This window comes from Pavona decussata, unplaced genomic scaffold (genome assembly GCF_977016875.1).
Source record: "Pavona decussata unplaced genomic scaffold, jaPavDecu1.1 SCAFFOLD_137, whole genome shotgun sequence".
Taxonomy (NCBI): Eukaryota; Metazoa; Cnidaria; class Anthozoa; order Scleractinia; family Agariciidae; genus Pavona; species Pavona decussata.
The window spans coordinates 1,130,280-1,146,708 of NW_028145550.1; the positions used below are offsets into that span (position 1 = coordinate 1,130,280).

General features: G+C 37.4%; 1 pseudogene across 1 annotated transcript; it reads left to right on the forward strand.

Annotated features, from left to right (window-relative positions):
- Positions 1–1,023: 1,023 nt before the first annotated feature.
- LOC146467218 (monocarboxylate transporter 10-like) lies at positions 1,024–8,556 on the forward strand (annotated as a pseudogene). Its single transcript, XR_014867842.1, has 4 exons — positions 1,024–1,300; positions 3,332–3,941; positions 6,260–6,629; positions 8,059–8,556. The product of XR_014867842.1 is annotated as a monocarboxylate transporter 10-like (transcript).
- The last annotated feature ends 7,873 nt before the right edge of the window (positions 8,557–16,429 follow it).

Here is a 16,429-nt window from a genome sequence, read left to right on the forward strand (position 1 = left end):
TTTCGCTGTAATTCCTGATTCTCGCTTATCCGAATTATTATATTTACCTTTAGAAGGAATAAGCGAATCCAGTGAGTGCCCTTTCTTTGAGCGAGATAAGTTTTCGTACTCTCTGCTCACTAAGCGAACAAGCCACTCGCGACACTTGGAATTGTTTTGCGCTATATTCACGCACATGTCACGCGATTAGAACAGACCGTACAGCGACTGGTATTTGCTATTCATTTGGGATTAGGATTCCTATGAGTATCAGTAAAAATTATCATTAAATTTAAGAATCGCTAACCTGGTTGAGAAATTCAGACAACTGATCCTGACCGGTGGTATACTGATTAAGCGGTTCCGTGGACTCCCGTATTCCCAACCTGCGTGATGCTATTCGTACGGCCAGAAAGCCGCGAAATGGGAGTTTCACTTAATGGAAGAATTTACCTATTGGACACTCGCATTTCCGTACAGAAATTATGTTGAAGATAACAGAACACACCTCTCCTTCTGACACAGGTATAAATTTTCACTGCAATGACTGAAACTGCGCCTACTATAGAAGGAAGAAGAATAGCAAAAATGCGAATAATTCGTACGGGATTACCAACGTGAGTTCAAATTCATTGAATTACCAAGTTGTCACTTACCCCCCGATCCAAGCCAGTGTATTATAACTATTTATAAGATATAAGAAATTCTTTTCGCACATTTTTAAGCTACAGCGTACTAATTGTAGCCAGTTGATCTGTGAAGAAGAGGTTGCGTGACATGTGCGAGTTTATGTTAGTAGCTCGCAAAAAGTTTGAAGTGTCGCGAGTGGCTCGTTCGCTTAGTGAGCAGAGAGTACGCAAACTTATCTCGCTCAAAGAAAGGGCACTCACTGGATTCGCTTATTCCTTCTAAAGGTAAATATAATAATTTCGATAAGCGAGAATCAGGAATTACAGAGAAATCCTATGAAATCTTCGGACTCCCGTACGAATAGCAAATACAAGTCGCCATACGGGTGCCGTACGAATAGCCACTGCGTTTTTTTTTCTGTTTTTTGTTCGGGTGAAAAGGCCACACTTGGAAAGAAAGTAAGGTTACTGAGCTGCGGTTCGGTTGTTTTCAGGACGGTTTACGATGTTATCTTGCTTGAAACACGACAACAATCCAAATCGTTCCGGCCGACAACAAGATAGCGGTTGGTCTTACTTGGTGTGTGCGTGTGCTACCTTTTGCCAAGCTGCAAACATGGGACTTTTGATGAGTTTTGGAGTTCTGTTTCCAGTTATTATAAAACAATTTAATTCGAGCAGACAGGAGACAGGTATGTATTCTTCCTGGTTGTGATATCCTGGCTATGTAAGCGGTTGAACGCCATGCAAACGGATTTAACTCAGCGATCATCGATTGAACCTAAACACATGATTCGATTCTCAGTTGACCACAGGCGCACTCACGTTTTGTGTGCACGGAAAAATTTCCATGATGCGCGTCAAATTTTCATGTGTCTGAAAATCGCTATCGGGGATTTCACTGTTTCCGGACCGTCCTAGTTTTTGCCGAGATATCGGTGAGAGACGCCATTTTTGTATTTAACAATGCACGGTGACAACGCGAAGAAAATTTACGATACACTAAATTAACGCGAATTTTTCAAAAGTTAGGTTTACATGCATTAAATTAACGCGAATTTTTCGATAAGCGTCTTGGTTTACTTAATGCGATTTTCATAATTCTGCAAACTCGCACTTTACATTTCTGAATGCCAAACTATAGCTACGTTTTGGCTTAATTTCGTCAAAAAAACCTTCCAAGACAAGTGCACGGATGTTTCTACAATTTTTGAAAGCCGAAAATTTGGTTTTGAAGCCTAACTAGACCCTATCAATTCAAAAGATAGTGACTCTGAAGAGCCAATAGAGGAATCATGAACTAATAAGGTTTTGTAATGAAATAAAGGTGCTTTAAAATAACAATGTTGTAAAATAGCGTGCATTAAATTTACATCGGCATTAATTAAGATACAAAAATGGCGTTAACAAAGTGCATTGTTAATTTCCTATAATAAGGTATTTGGAGGGGGGTGGGGGGAGTGGGCAACTAGAGCAAAGCAATTTAGAGGATTGACTGAGGCCGACGTTCCCGACAGTACAAATTTGAGTTTTCTTAATTATGTTGGGATTGATCACCGACAATCGCAGGAATCTAGGACACGTCGTATAAATACATGTAGAAACAGTCCTGATTTTCCTGATTTGTCTGCGACCATCTCAGACAATCGGGGATGCCTATGATTTCCAGTCTTCATTAGTCGGGGATGGTCCGGAAACAGTGAAATCCCTGATCGTCTGGGATTTCCACGACATATGGAAACTGGGCTTTAATCTACTGAACCATCATTCTGTAATCACAGCACAAATTTAGCTATGGTGGGCCCTTTCCTGTTCATTTCAATTTGACTTAATTGGTTAAACTATTTTTAAACTTTTTTTTCAGCTTTGCTTCATCGCATAAAAGTTTCCCTTTTAAATAATTAATAACCACTGTTCTACTACTGCTAACCCAGCGTGAATAAAAATGAAGTGAATGGGCAAACAATGCAATGTAATTTTTAAGATGTGGGGCCCCTAATGTCACCCTGAACCGAGTCTGTCGGCGACGGGTCTATCGGAGAAAAATTATTGGTTGCATGACATTTGCACGATTATTTGGGAATGCTTTAAGTTGTTGAGGAATGTAATTACAAGATGGTATACTATTTATTTCTGTTTGCTACTATTATTTACTAGATACTACAAAGGTATTTTAAGAATCCTACTGCTATGAAGCAATAAACATTTTTAGATCCAATTAGCATATTGAAAGCCTTAATCTAAGGTAGCCAAATGCATGTGTGCAAGGATAAAAATTTATTAAGGCTGAAATAACTGCCTTAGATGTAACTAATACCATTCTCGGGATCTTGAATTTCCACTCTGACTTCAGTATTTGAAAAGTTAAAAGTACAGTCCTAATTAAAGAAATGTTATAAGTTAGCTAGAATATATATTCAAATTGGCAACGACGACCGACAAAATGGAAGGCCTGGGACTACATGTAAGTATCTTGAGGGGCGGTTTTAAACTGAACTGTAGCAACCTGCATGTGTTAGTGCATGTCAGGGTACTTCGAAGGCTGCACGCATATTTCATATTTTCCTTGAAACTTTTAAGGCCCTTGAACCTCTCTACCCCTCGAAATTTCCAATCACCTCTGGGGGGGGGGGGGGGTGGGGGAGTATCAACTGATGGTTGTATCCTGTAACTACATTATGCAGAAAATTCGATTAATTCCATGAACACTATTCTTTTTGTAGCATGGATAGGATCACTGAGTTCAGCACTGACCTTTTTCGCTGGTCCTGTGGCTTCTCGAATGACAGAGAAATTTAATTGCCGCCTTGTCAGCATAGGTGGAGCAGTGACTGTTGCTGTGGGACTCATTTTGACATCATTTGCTAAAAGCATCATTATTTACTATTTCACATATGGAGTAATTTTGGGTTTTGGTGCCTGCTGTATTCGTACATCAAGTTTCCTAGTCATTGCACAATATTTTCAGAAACAGAAGCTACAGGGAGCTACTTGCTACAGGGATTGTGTCAGCTGGTGCTGGACTTGGCTTGTTCATCTTTGCCCCGCTCACCCAAACTTTACTGGATAACTTTGGTCTGCAGAACACTTTCAGGATCTTGGCAGCAGTTGTATTTGTTAGTGGATTTCCAGCATTAGCTTATGTTCCAGATGTAAAGGTTAACTGATGCAAGAGATTTAGACGAGGTATCAAAATTGCAAGATGAAAATTCTGAAGCAGGACACAAGGCTAAGACTGTTGACTGTTCTGTGTGGAGAGTTCCAACATTCACTGTCTTTGCATGGGGCATAATGATGAATTGTCTTGGGAGGACTGTACCTACTGTTCATGTGGTAAGTTTTTCTGTTACATTAGGCTGTGACAAGACCTAAACTCCCCCCACCCAAGAGAACGTACTTGCAGGTTAGCCTTACACAGACATTTCTTTACATTAAGCAGCCATTGCTATAGCAACAGCTGCTTCAAGTAACATTCTTCATTTGCCTTTTTATTTTTTTCTATATTTTTTTGTTGGTTACCAACATGCTGTACCCCAGTCCTCCAGGGTTTGGTATTTAGTGAACACAGCACCCTAGGTGGCTTAATTCTGGACAGTTATGGTGTCGTCCTCGAACTGTAATTATAGTTAATAATGTCAGGTAATGTAATTAAAGGAAAGCATTTAACAAAGTACTCAAGACATCTACACGTAGCTAAAACTACAGTCTTGGGCAAAGCTGTTAAGGAACATTTTGTTTACGTACAAATCCCACCACTACATTGATACATCAACAACTCAACCCTCTCCCCCCCCCCCCCCCCCTTATGTTAGTGTTGCATGGTCTGCCACTGAAAAAGGCCTAAAAGGAACATTTATTGAGGGGGAGGGGAGGAGAAGGTTTACTACTGTCCTAATGGTGTTTTCTTCTAAAGGGAAATTGAAATCTATGTGCACAATTCACATTTTTTTCTCAACTAGATTTTAGTTCCATTGCTGTCTTGCTGATGCCTTCATATTACATGTATTTATTTCGCTAATAGATGCTGGCTGTGGCAACCATTGAAGGAATCATCTCTGATCAGCGTCTTTGATAAGAATTACCTGATGCATGGAGATATATGTCCAGGAATGCACGCTAATGAGATTCATAAACTGTATATAGACATCACAAAGTGTCCCCTAACCTTAATTCTCACTAAAACACACAAAATTCTTTCAAACATGAAGTCATACATGTATGAAAACAACAAAAAGGCCTGTTTTATATAATGAAGTACCCAAATTCGGGGTTCACTGCGTATCTGGACATTAAGTGCATGCATGCCCTGCTAATTTTCAGAAGGGCCTCAGTTTGTTATTTTGCAGTGTGTTGATAAATGTGGGCTACATGATCTAAGCTAGCTGAGTATTTTACTGCCTTACATTATTTTATAAGAATTTTTTGCTTACAGTGAACTCAGTTACAGGTACTCTGTACAGTGTTGTTGTATTTCAGAGCCATGCTGTACCATTATCACGTGGTGGATGCAGCGGCTTGTCTAAGTGAAACGAATATATTATCATGAAAAGAAAGAGACAGTTGTGAAGCCACTCATAGAAGGATGCCATGATTTTGTGTTTCCTTACCTTTTGTTTCCTTACTTGACATATTGTAATTAAGAGGATGATGTCAAATGGACAATAAGGGTGTCTTGTTTGAGTGAGACCCAGGGGTCAGGGGTCTAAAGACAGAAAAGTACTTCATGTTTAGTGATGACTACAGTGTACTTAAAGGGGAAGTATCATGAGGTTTTTGATATCTTTTGTTAAAAATGATGAAATAATACCTTCAATCAACTGCCAAATAATTCTAGAATGACGAGAGGAACAAAATCAACTCAATTTTTGAAAGAAACAACTTGTGATCTGTTCTAGGGCATTTTGGAAACAAAAATGCGAGAACTTGAAAAACATTAGCCTAATATTTTTCAAGTTTCAATCCAAACTGGCCTACCCTGTCTCTGGCCAGAGGCACTAATCGACAGTTTTATTGCACTGGGGTGATAATTTTTAACAAACTTGACAATTATTTCCTTGTTTCTGCTGACAGTCAAACATTTTTGGGTTTTGAAATGACAGAAAATTTTTGTGATACTTCCCCTTTAAATACGTGTCATTCCAGAAACATATTTATACCCAGGACTCCCCTCACAATTTCTATTTTTGTGTGACCTTCTATAGTATTCATGGGTATAAATACTTTTTTTGGAGCCACAAATTAAAATATCCAATGCTCATCATACAGTTACTCTCTTTGTCACAGACATGTTTTAATTGTCAAGGCATAGTAACCTACCTGAGGGGACTGAGGGAGGGGGAGTAGGGTAGGACAAAATAACTGCTCGTATAAGAGCCCTAAGCTTTCTTGCTCTTTCCTGTTTAGTATGGGGAATATTGGGTTGGGGCTTTAAGTTTAGACTCCCTCCTTTAATATTACAGTGTAACTGTAAGTAAGTTAAAATAACTGTTTTGCTTTTTCTTTAGTTTCTCTAGTTTTTTTTTTTATTTGTATGACCAAAATAAAAAAAATGTAAAATATTAAATGAAACAATGTCCATGTAGGTAAAACTAGTTGTCAAGCAAAGGCAATGTTTTCAATTCATTTATTTCATTCTTGTCTTGTGTTTTCAGGTTAAGTATGCAGAAGAAAGAGGCATCTCATCTGGCAGAGCATCCAGTCTCCTAATGTTCTTTGGTCTCGTCTCCTGTATTTCTAAAATCATAGCAGGATTCATGTGCAACTTAAAATTCATAAACCCTAACTTTGTGTTTCAAGTTGGTGCCTTCATTTCTGCAGTCACTGTCCTTCTTTTCACCATGGCACATGATTATTCTGTTTTCCTTTTGTGCATTATATTTTTTGGTGTTGGCCAGGGCAGTCTTATCACAGCAGCCAATCTGATTATCTTAACATGTGTGGATATTGAAAAAAGAGCATCAGCATTTGGGTTGGCTAACTTTTTGACTTCATTGGCCATACTTTCATCTCCTCCTCTTGCTGGTAAGTTTTTGTAACATCATCATACTTGCACAGACATTTTTTTACAACTCTGCATGAGTTTGATGAATCATTCTAAACCAGATGCCATTAGTTAAGGTGGCTGGCACTCAGGTTCCCATCACTTTGTAGTACTTATACTTTAACAGATTAATAGAACCATTCTTTATCATTCTTTATCATTGATACAACAATAATGAATATAACTAAAAAAAAAAAAAAAAAAAAAACAGCTCAGTGACCCCCCATGACCATAACTTGTTCATAAAAGTTTAGGCATGCTTTTGATACCATTCTTGATGTATCAACTGATAAAGATCGGTAGTATCAATCCGTCAAAGTGTAAGTGCTGGAAAGTAATGGATATTAATGCCAGCCACCTTAAGCCAGTAGCTGCAGCAGGCTATTGTAGCCAGCCAGGTGGCAACTACGTGTACATTGAAGACAATCATGCAGCTAATAAGAGTTTTGAACAGTCTGGGTACTGAAGCAGTAACAAACTACTGTATTTACTCCATTTATATGTAGAACCTCACCACTTCGCAGGTGGCAAGAAGGGGAGGGGGGGGGGGGGGGGCTTTGAAGTGTTCATGTACTTGTATATTCATCCATGTTTTAAGGCCTGAATGACATTAAAGACTGTTGAGCTGTGATGATCTCAACATTTCTCCTACAACTTTTTCTATACAAATCCGGCCTTAAATTTTCTTAAACTTCAGAAGCTGATTGTACTTACCCAAATGCTTATTTCTATTGCTACTTTTCCATCAATGCTTAATGAGTTATGATGAAAATAATTGGTTACAGAACTTGCTGTCATCCAATTCAGCCTGTATCTGAATTATACTTCAATTAGTGCCTAGTACACAAATTGGACTACCACTTTGCAGTCATCTAATTTTGTTAATCACTGAAAAGGATCAGATCGAGAGACCAAAGTAGGCGCTACTGAGTCACTGACGTATTTTCAACATTATGCAAACGCCCGTTTAAACGGTTTCAACATTTAACAAACATTCGTTCAAGAAACGTTGAGCGAATGTTGGGCAAATGTTGGATGAATGGAGTGTTCAAACGGCTTCAACATAAACATTTTACGAACAAAGGAAATGTTGAAGCGATGTTGAATAAAAGTTTAAACCAATTTGAATTTGATTCAACACACTTTCAACAATGTTGAACGACTTGTTCAAACGCCCCCGACATTTGGTTCAACAAAGTGTTGAACGCATGTTGCAGCAAATGTTGAAACCGTTTAAACTATTTGCACTGTATGTACACTGTATTGAATGACGACAACACAGGACTCAGGGTTCCAAGATAGAACTATGTGATTTACTTGGAATAACACCCAAGAAAGTACTGTATGGACTTATTATGGATGTGATGGGATTTAAAACCTAAACTAATTAAAATTTGTGCCTTCTCACAGGTTTTCTTGCTGATGAATTAGAGTCTTATGTACCAGCGTTCTACTTTGCCGGTGGTGGGTTGGTGGTTTGTACACTTCTTCCATTTCTTCTTCTTTGCACTAAAAAAGCAAACAGAACTCTGGAAAGTGAACAAGAGATGATAACGCTAGCTACGTGTAGTGATGGGGAGGTTCAGCATGTGTCTGGATTATAGATCCACTGGATCTGTAAGCAGGAAAAAGAAGAAGCAAGGCAGGATAAGGAAGAAATAACCAACCCAGGCCCCAGTTGTTCAAAGGCCGGATAACTTTATTCGCCGGATAAGGCACTCTTCAGCCTCTAGAATATACTTCGCGTTAAATGTTGTCCAATAAAGGTTTTCGTACACTCCCCAATTAAGCTCTGGTTAGAGTGTGCATATTCGCTTAATTGTCAACGAGGAAATACTGAAGTCTTTGAACAGATTGAAACTATTGGATAGTAACTTATCCACTGGATAAAGTTATCCGGCCTTTGAACAACTGGGGCCAGGTTTTTATTAAGTGTTGTATTGTCATGGGGTAAAACATAAATGAAACCACAGTTAACTGAAGGTACAAGGAAAATAATGAAAACAGGGGCCAAATAAATAAACATTTACACCTGTAGTTAACAAACTACGCTCTCAACAAACATTGAACGTTAAATTTCTTTAGTGAGGCTTACTGAACTCGTTGTGGAGCTCTCTATTGAGTTTTTTTTTTTTGTGTGTGTTCCTGTATAAAAGCAGGAGTCGACAGCTTGTAAACTACAAGTGTAAAAGTTGTTTTTTTAATTGGCCCCAGGTTAAATTTTAAAGTGCCATTAACCCTTCGATTTGTTTTCTTTGGTAGATTTCCATATCTGTGAAGAACTCATTTTCGAAAAAATGTTTTGGAAATATTGAATCCTTTTTTTTTTACGAGCACTAAAAGTTACTGAAATTTTTAAATTTTTGCGTGTTTTTAACCCCCCGCTGGACAAATTGTTGTCTCGTGGGCTCATTAGGAACGAGCCAATGAGAAGTGTCCGATATTTGACACTTCTTAGCTGTGACGTAAGAAAAGGACACCAGAAGGATTCAGAAGGAATTTTATGCATGCTGATTCCTTTCTCTACATTTCGAGAGCTGCTGCATCCAAAAACCACAAATTTTCTAACCATTTTCTCTGTTTACAATTAAGCATGACCGCGAATCTTCGGATATTTTTGCACGATGTCCTTTTCTTACGTCACGCTCCACATTTGGCCGAGTGGGGGACTAATGCGAACGATAGGTGAAAATATCGACAAGACTGCCTTCTCTTCTAGCGCTCGTAAAAAAAAGGAGTCAATATTTTTCAAAAATTTTTTCGAAAATGAGTTCTTGAAAGATATGGAAATCTACCAAAAGGAAACAAATTGAAGGGTTACGGGCACTTTAAGTGTTGTCTTAGACTGGTTTTCACTAAGACATAAGCGTAAGCATAACTGAGAATAAAGATAAGCAAGCGAGAGCACTAGCTACATGTACATAAGTAGAAGGACAGGCGCACGCGCAGAAAACCATCTCTTGACGGAATTCTCGATACTATCCCTCCTCAGTGTCTGGCAAGATGGCGGATGAAATGGTTGACTTATGTCGCCCCCATTCTCGCTAGTAAAAACTGCGACATAAACATAAGCACAAACGTGTTCGTTCTTCTTGTGCTTATGCTTATATCCCAGGTGTTCTCACTTTTAAGCTGTCATTGTGCTTATGCTTATGCTTTTGCTTGCGTCCTAGTGAAAACCAGGCTTTGCAGGATGAATTATAAGTGGCCACGTGTATAGTGTTTAGCATGCTGGACTTTTGATTACAAAATTAGTAAGATAGTTGCCTCTGCAACAAGTGTTGGGTGATGGAATCTTGTCCTGTACAAGTAGGTGTGAGTTTAATTTATTTTCAGGTACCAAGACATAGCAAGTAATTCTTTGTAGCTTGTGTTAGATTTTTCCAGCGTACACTCTGAAAATCGCAAGAACAATTCTAGCCATTTCACGGAGGATGTAATTTGAAATGTCTTTATAAATATAATGAATATAAACTAATTCATTTACATTTTATAATTATTAATTATCAATTTCATCCTTGGTCTAAAGAATTTATGGTTATGTATTCAAACATCTTACTTCAACTTCCTTGATGACAGTTCTAAAATCAGGCCCACTAACTACAGACATTTTTTTTTTCAAGGGGCTTGTGGATTGCAATTTACAGTGATATAGATATCAAATTTAAAGATAATAATATATGGTTAAAAACAAATTATTTACAGACAAAACCTAGACTACTGTACAATATTTATCCATACTGCGTGTGTTCAGTATGTTTGGGTCTGCTCATTGTCGCGTTCGTAGCGTACCGTCAACGAAAGACACAAAAACTGACGATTTTCAACGTGTTTAATCAGGCTTACATGAAAGATCCGTGTCGTTCGGTTAAAACTGTAAGTGGCGAGAAATGTGCAAAAACGGTTGGTATAAAAACGAAACAGACTGGCAGTGAAGGAAGATAACATGATAAAGTAGCGAAGGTAAAAACAAGAAAATTAACAACAACTCAAAAATATCCCCAAGACTCCAACGAGGTTTGCACCGAAATTTTGAGCTGGCTCTTTGCACAAGAAAACTTTGTTCTTTACAGCTAAATGCGAATTTCTTGGGCGAAGATAAGCTTAAACATTAGAACGTGCGTTGCATTTTACATTAGTTTGTTACATTTGCCATCAATGTGGAATTGTCGGGCTCGGATTTGCTGATCAGTTTATATTTGCTGGCAAGCTTTTCCATTTGAAGTTTTGCCATCTGTAGCTCTTTCGAAAGGACTTTGTACATTTTAAAAGCAATATCCTCGAGTTTTTGTCCACATTCAAACAGCTGTGGTCTATCTGCGAACGTTGGAAAACGTGCAATTATGATTTTCCCTTGATGGCTTCGCTCCTGTTTGCCCATCCGATGAACATGTTGAAACGTGATGGTTTTTGCGTCTATTTTGTATATGCATACAAGAGTATAATTATATGTTGATTATGTAATAATTTATGCAAAATTAGTGTATTTAATTTCTATTTTATTGGTATTTGAATGCTATCACATCTATTTTCCTTCCTAGTTTGCTTTTCTCAAGTTCTATTTTATTGCAATTTTACTGGCAAAGGAAAATAGAGCGCCCATCACATTTGTGCACATATGTTGTATTAAAAACTATATTTGTATTAGTACTTAACAAAGGTGCTATTTTGTTGCTATTTTAACACGACATTGCAAGAAAATACATGTAGCCTGCGAAAAGTTGTTTGTTTTTAAGAGCCTATTTTGAATTGAAGCGCTGGGTTCATAACCGTCCTGTAGTGTTTTTTAACACGGAATGTTAATATGGGGTTCCTGTGGCATGTCTTTGTTTTCTAATCTAGAAATCCTGCATGTTAGAGCAGCTAACATAATATATAATCTGGACTGGTATACGCCAAGCACAGAAGTCCTTGCTAAATCTAAATGGAAGACACTGAGTGCTATGTTTAAAGACAGATTATTAGTTTTAGCACACAAAGGTTATTACGGTTATTTGCCACAATCTATGAGTCCCTTCTTCACTACATATATAAGTGAATACGATTTAAGAGAGAAATGGCTCTTGTAGATCCAAACCGTTTCTGAAACTTCATACAACCTCAGCCAGAAAGCTACAACGAGTGACAGACTTGTTGAAACAACAGCATTTCTTGCCACCATTTCAGACTTCCTTAAAAAAATATCACTCCTTCCTCCTCCTTGCTGCTGTTGTTGCTGCTGATGATGTTTTGTTTTTTTCCTTTCCTTTTGTTTGTTGTTGGTTGTTTGTTTGTTTGTATGTTGTTTTTTGTGTATTTTTGTTTTTATTTATTTATTTATTGTTTTGTTCTTTTATTAAGCTTGTCCTGTTTAGATTTCTTGCTCGGTTCAGTATGTCTCTAACATACCTTAATTTACACAAATGTAATTCTCTCTTGTACATTAATCCTAGGCTCTACAAACATTTCCTACATTTTCTAATATCTCAATAAAGCCCGGTGTCATTTCTTTGTTTACTTAAAAGTAGGTGGTGGTCAACTAGAAAGCCTTTGCTACTTAGATCACCACACACATTTTATAATTTGTACTGTATTTATTTTTATCTTGTAATCATCTGTTGTAATACTTTTCTTTCTATGTTAGTGTTGTGTAAATAGTGTGAAATAAATGAACCATGAACCATGAAATAGTTGTTTCTGTAGCGAATGTTGTTTATGCACAAACTGGAAAAAGCTTAGGAGCAACAGTTGGAATATGTTTGATACGTGTTATTCTATTTCGTCTACAAAAGAAACTGAATTTTTTCGAAAACGCAAACTAAAAGTTAGAAGCGACAAATGTCGAGAATTTTTTTCCAGAAGTATTTCACTTCCAAAAACGAAATTAAATTGCTCCCTTGAGCGGGGAACCAATCTTTCCGCAATTGATATATCCTGGTTTGAGGGGCCTTCAGAAAAAGGCCGGCGTTTAGCACGACTTAGGCATATTAATTCATAAGCATATAAATTAAGGCATGCATTCTTGTCAAAATTCACACTGGTGCGCTTTTTAGCAGTTGCTGATTGGTTCCAGCATCTAATGCATATTGATTACATCTTCATTTCGCGTCAAAGCAACGAACTTGTCGACAAGTGAAGAGGTGTGAGGACGAACTCTGCTCTTGAAAATTTACCGAAATGGAAGTAAGAAGACTTGGCTTCAAACAAACAAATACATATGGTGAGTATATATTTTCGTAGGGCTTCAGTCCACAAACCTTCCAACTCTTACTAAGCAAGCAGGACCTGGAATTAATTTGGCCTGCTAGCTCGAACAGACTCAACTCATCGTATTTTCCGAAATACAATAATATCAGAATTCGCGAGCGTTCAATCATGCAAAATTCGAGAAAGAGAAGGAAAGAAATGAAAAGGCTGCAAGGAAGTTGGTTTTTGTTCGCCGTTCAATGTTCAATCGATTTTGGTCAACTTGTTCGAGATACTGAGCACGTGCTTTGACGTGGCACCTTTGGTCCTTCTACGGGCTTTGTGCGATGGAAATACTTCATATTTTAGTTTCTCTGACGTTCTGAAAGCGTGCAAATATAGTCCAGAAATACTTCTTTGAGCTAATTTAAAGGCTTCAATGAAAATTTAGTTGTCAAATTCAATTTAGCTACAGAGGCCAACTAAGCAATCTCGACAGCTAGGAAGGAAAGGATTCCTTTATACCTTAGCATAAATGGGTGTACTTTGTATTGTCTAAACATAGCTTATTGTTATTCTTTCTTAAAGGTGAACTCATCAGAGGAAGGAACAATTCACAAGAAGACGAAAAGAATCACAGCAAGGAGTAGACTGCAGGAAATGGGATAAAAGACAAGTTAGAAAATTGATTTCTTTCATTTTGCTAGAAAAAATATTTCTGATGGACGATGATCATATGCGACAAAGCTAAAGGAAGTTTTTGGGAAATGACAATTAAAATTTTGTTTTTATACTGACCTCAAACGGGGAGGTTCTAGGCCCCTGAAGCAAATTGACGTCATATACTCAGTCGTGTAGTTGAACCAAATTCTTCAGCTCGTAAAGTTAACCGATTCGTTCTTGTTGTTGTTGTCGTTAAACCATTTAAAGTGCGGGTTGCGTTTCTTGTTTTTGTCCAAATATACCAGCAATCGTCCATTAAGAGATATTTTTTTTATAGAGAACACTTAACGTGAGCAACTTTGAGCGATTTTCTACGTTCACATCATGTTTTCGTTTGATCAGTTGAAATAAATTACAATTCTTCGTAAATGTCTACATTTGATAAAACTTGAAACTTCAAAGAATCTTTTCATCTCATTTATCTTGGCCATGGATGATTTTAAAGTCGACAACGAAAGTTAAATAAGTAAGACAACAATTGCTCAAAGTTGGGTTGTTTATCAGATAGTTACATTACAAGGTTAAACTGCCAGATACCATGGTTACGAAAACGAAAATGTTAGCTTTCATATCAAACCGGTAACAGGATAAAACGTTTCAAAATTGAAGTAAGCACAGACATACTAAATCGCTTTAAAAACGCTGACTGTTGATGATCAAAAAGATTTATCATGGGGTGAGGGTTGGGTGGTAGGCGGCACCCCTCCCCCTTGAATCAGCGGAGCCGGGTCCAAATCTGAAGGGTTATATGAAGGATAGTTGTTTAAAATGTGAAGAATGCGACTCGAAATTCATCAATGATGATTAAGAACTGCAGAAACGACAAGAAGTGGAAAAACTTGAAAGTGACACTGACCAAGTACAAGCATCCATTTTCTGGTCTTGCTATCAAAATCAAAAAGTTTTTTTCTCCCATTCAAACAACAACAAAATTTGGCTACTAAATTCAACTACGATGAAAAATTATTCCCGGTATCTCTTGGCTGATTCAATATTTCGTGTCATAAACGTTTTGTGAAATTTGGGATACATTGATTAGGGGTGCGGTGGTGTGGATGGGCTACCCAATTGAAATAGGGTTTTCAAGCCTGTTCTCAATTTCGCTAGTTATATTAGGGATGCCTCGCTGTACTTTTAAAAACTGAAATACCTAGATTGGAGGGTAATCGAGAGTGTACAAAGTCCTTGTGAGTTTTGACGCGGAGATCGTTTGTATGACTATTAGTTTCAATTTTTCAAAGGGGTTTAGGTGGAAGAAGATAGCGAATGCATCAGCATTTGAAATATTTCTTCTGTTTGGATGTTTTCTAACCGTGGCTCTCAAAATTAGCAATGAATCATAAAAGAACATTAGACATGGCACCTGGCAGTTGCACCTTGTAAGTTTTTGTTGTTGTCAAGGGAACGTAAGGCTCCGAAGGGAATCCTTGTTCCAAAGAAAAGGACAAAATTGTTTTACCAAATTAAATTGTCACAGAAAAGCAAATGCGCACGAGCATTTCGTCCTCATTGTACAAATTACCTAATGAGAAATTCATTGAAGCGATATAACCAAATCATTTATTTCCATTCTGAGCAAAAAATTTTCCAGCGGGGAAAGGGGGCAATAAATTTAAAGCTTCTTCAATATCTTATGTTCTCTTGACATATTATAACGGGTAGTAAACTAGTGTCTGGTTGAAGTAATGTCTTCCAAAACGCTTTAAAACGTCTTCTGCATTCGAATTAGGCGAGACTTAAAGGCCGCAAAAGACTGTTGAATCAAAATGCTATATTTCCTCAAAAATATTCAGGTAATAGCCCTTTTCACGGTTGATTTTTCTCATTTGCATTACAATGTTATCCAACGTGGATGCGAGGCAAACTACAAAATAGCCCGAAATTTCCTCACATACATGCTAGATTTCATCATAATTCAAACGAGCAGAGTTAACCGTGAAAAGGGCTATTGGAACTCAGTTAGGGAGCCCCTAGTCACTCAACTCCGAAAATGGGTTTATGCCGTTCACTACTTTGTTCTTTTAGTTACTATGATTTAAAAGGAAGGCTAGGGACAAAATTAAATTTGGAACAAACTTGATCTTCACACCAGTGGAACACAAGACTATGAATTCATTTGTAATTATTTCCACGAATCGTGTATTTTATTTTTTTGAAAGATATTATATAGATACAAAGTGTAAGTGCTTGAAAGTAATGGAAACGGGTGCCAGCTACGATGGGCGGTCAAAACTTTCCATCGATCAATTACCATAAGTCAATTTCTAAAGGTTCGTTTTCCTTCATTTGAATATTCACTGGTTCTATTTATGTATAATTTCAAATATTAAAATGTTAAAATGTTATTTGAAGGAAACTGTGTCATACTTCAGAAATGTTTTTCAAAGCTATCAAATTGAGTTTACACCAGCTATTTTCTGGTAACGCAGGGAAATTTGCACATAAAATGTTATTTGAAGGAAACTGTGTCATACTTCAGAAATGTTTTTCAAAGCTATCAAATTGAGTTTATACCAGCTATTTTCTGGTAACGCAGTGAAATTTGTATTTTTTTAACTAAAACGTTTTTTTGTGAATTCCTACAAAACTCGTCCGTTGGAATATAGGTTGAAATAGCAAGGAATGCATAAAAAGTTGTTTAAAAATTCTGTTCTGTTCTGGAATTTGCACTTTGGAGTCCTAGAAAAGGAACCTTTCGGTCGCATGAAAGGAACTTCTTGGTGTTCGGAAGAACCAGATTTTAGTTGTTTTTGTGGCCCATTACCTCGAAACTCGAGAAAATGGATTTAACAAATTATAGATAAACAACCATTCTAACTTGCAGAAAAAGAAAATTTGATTTTTGCGTTCAGGCATTTGCTCTCTCTGTCTAAATTTTGCGCTTAAATGGTTT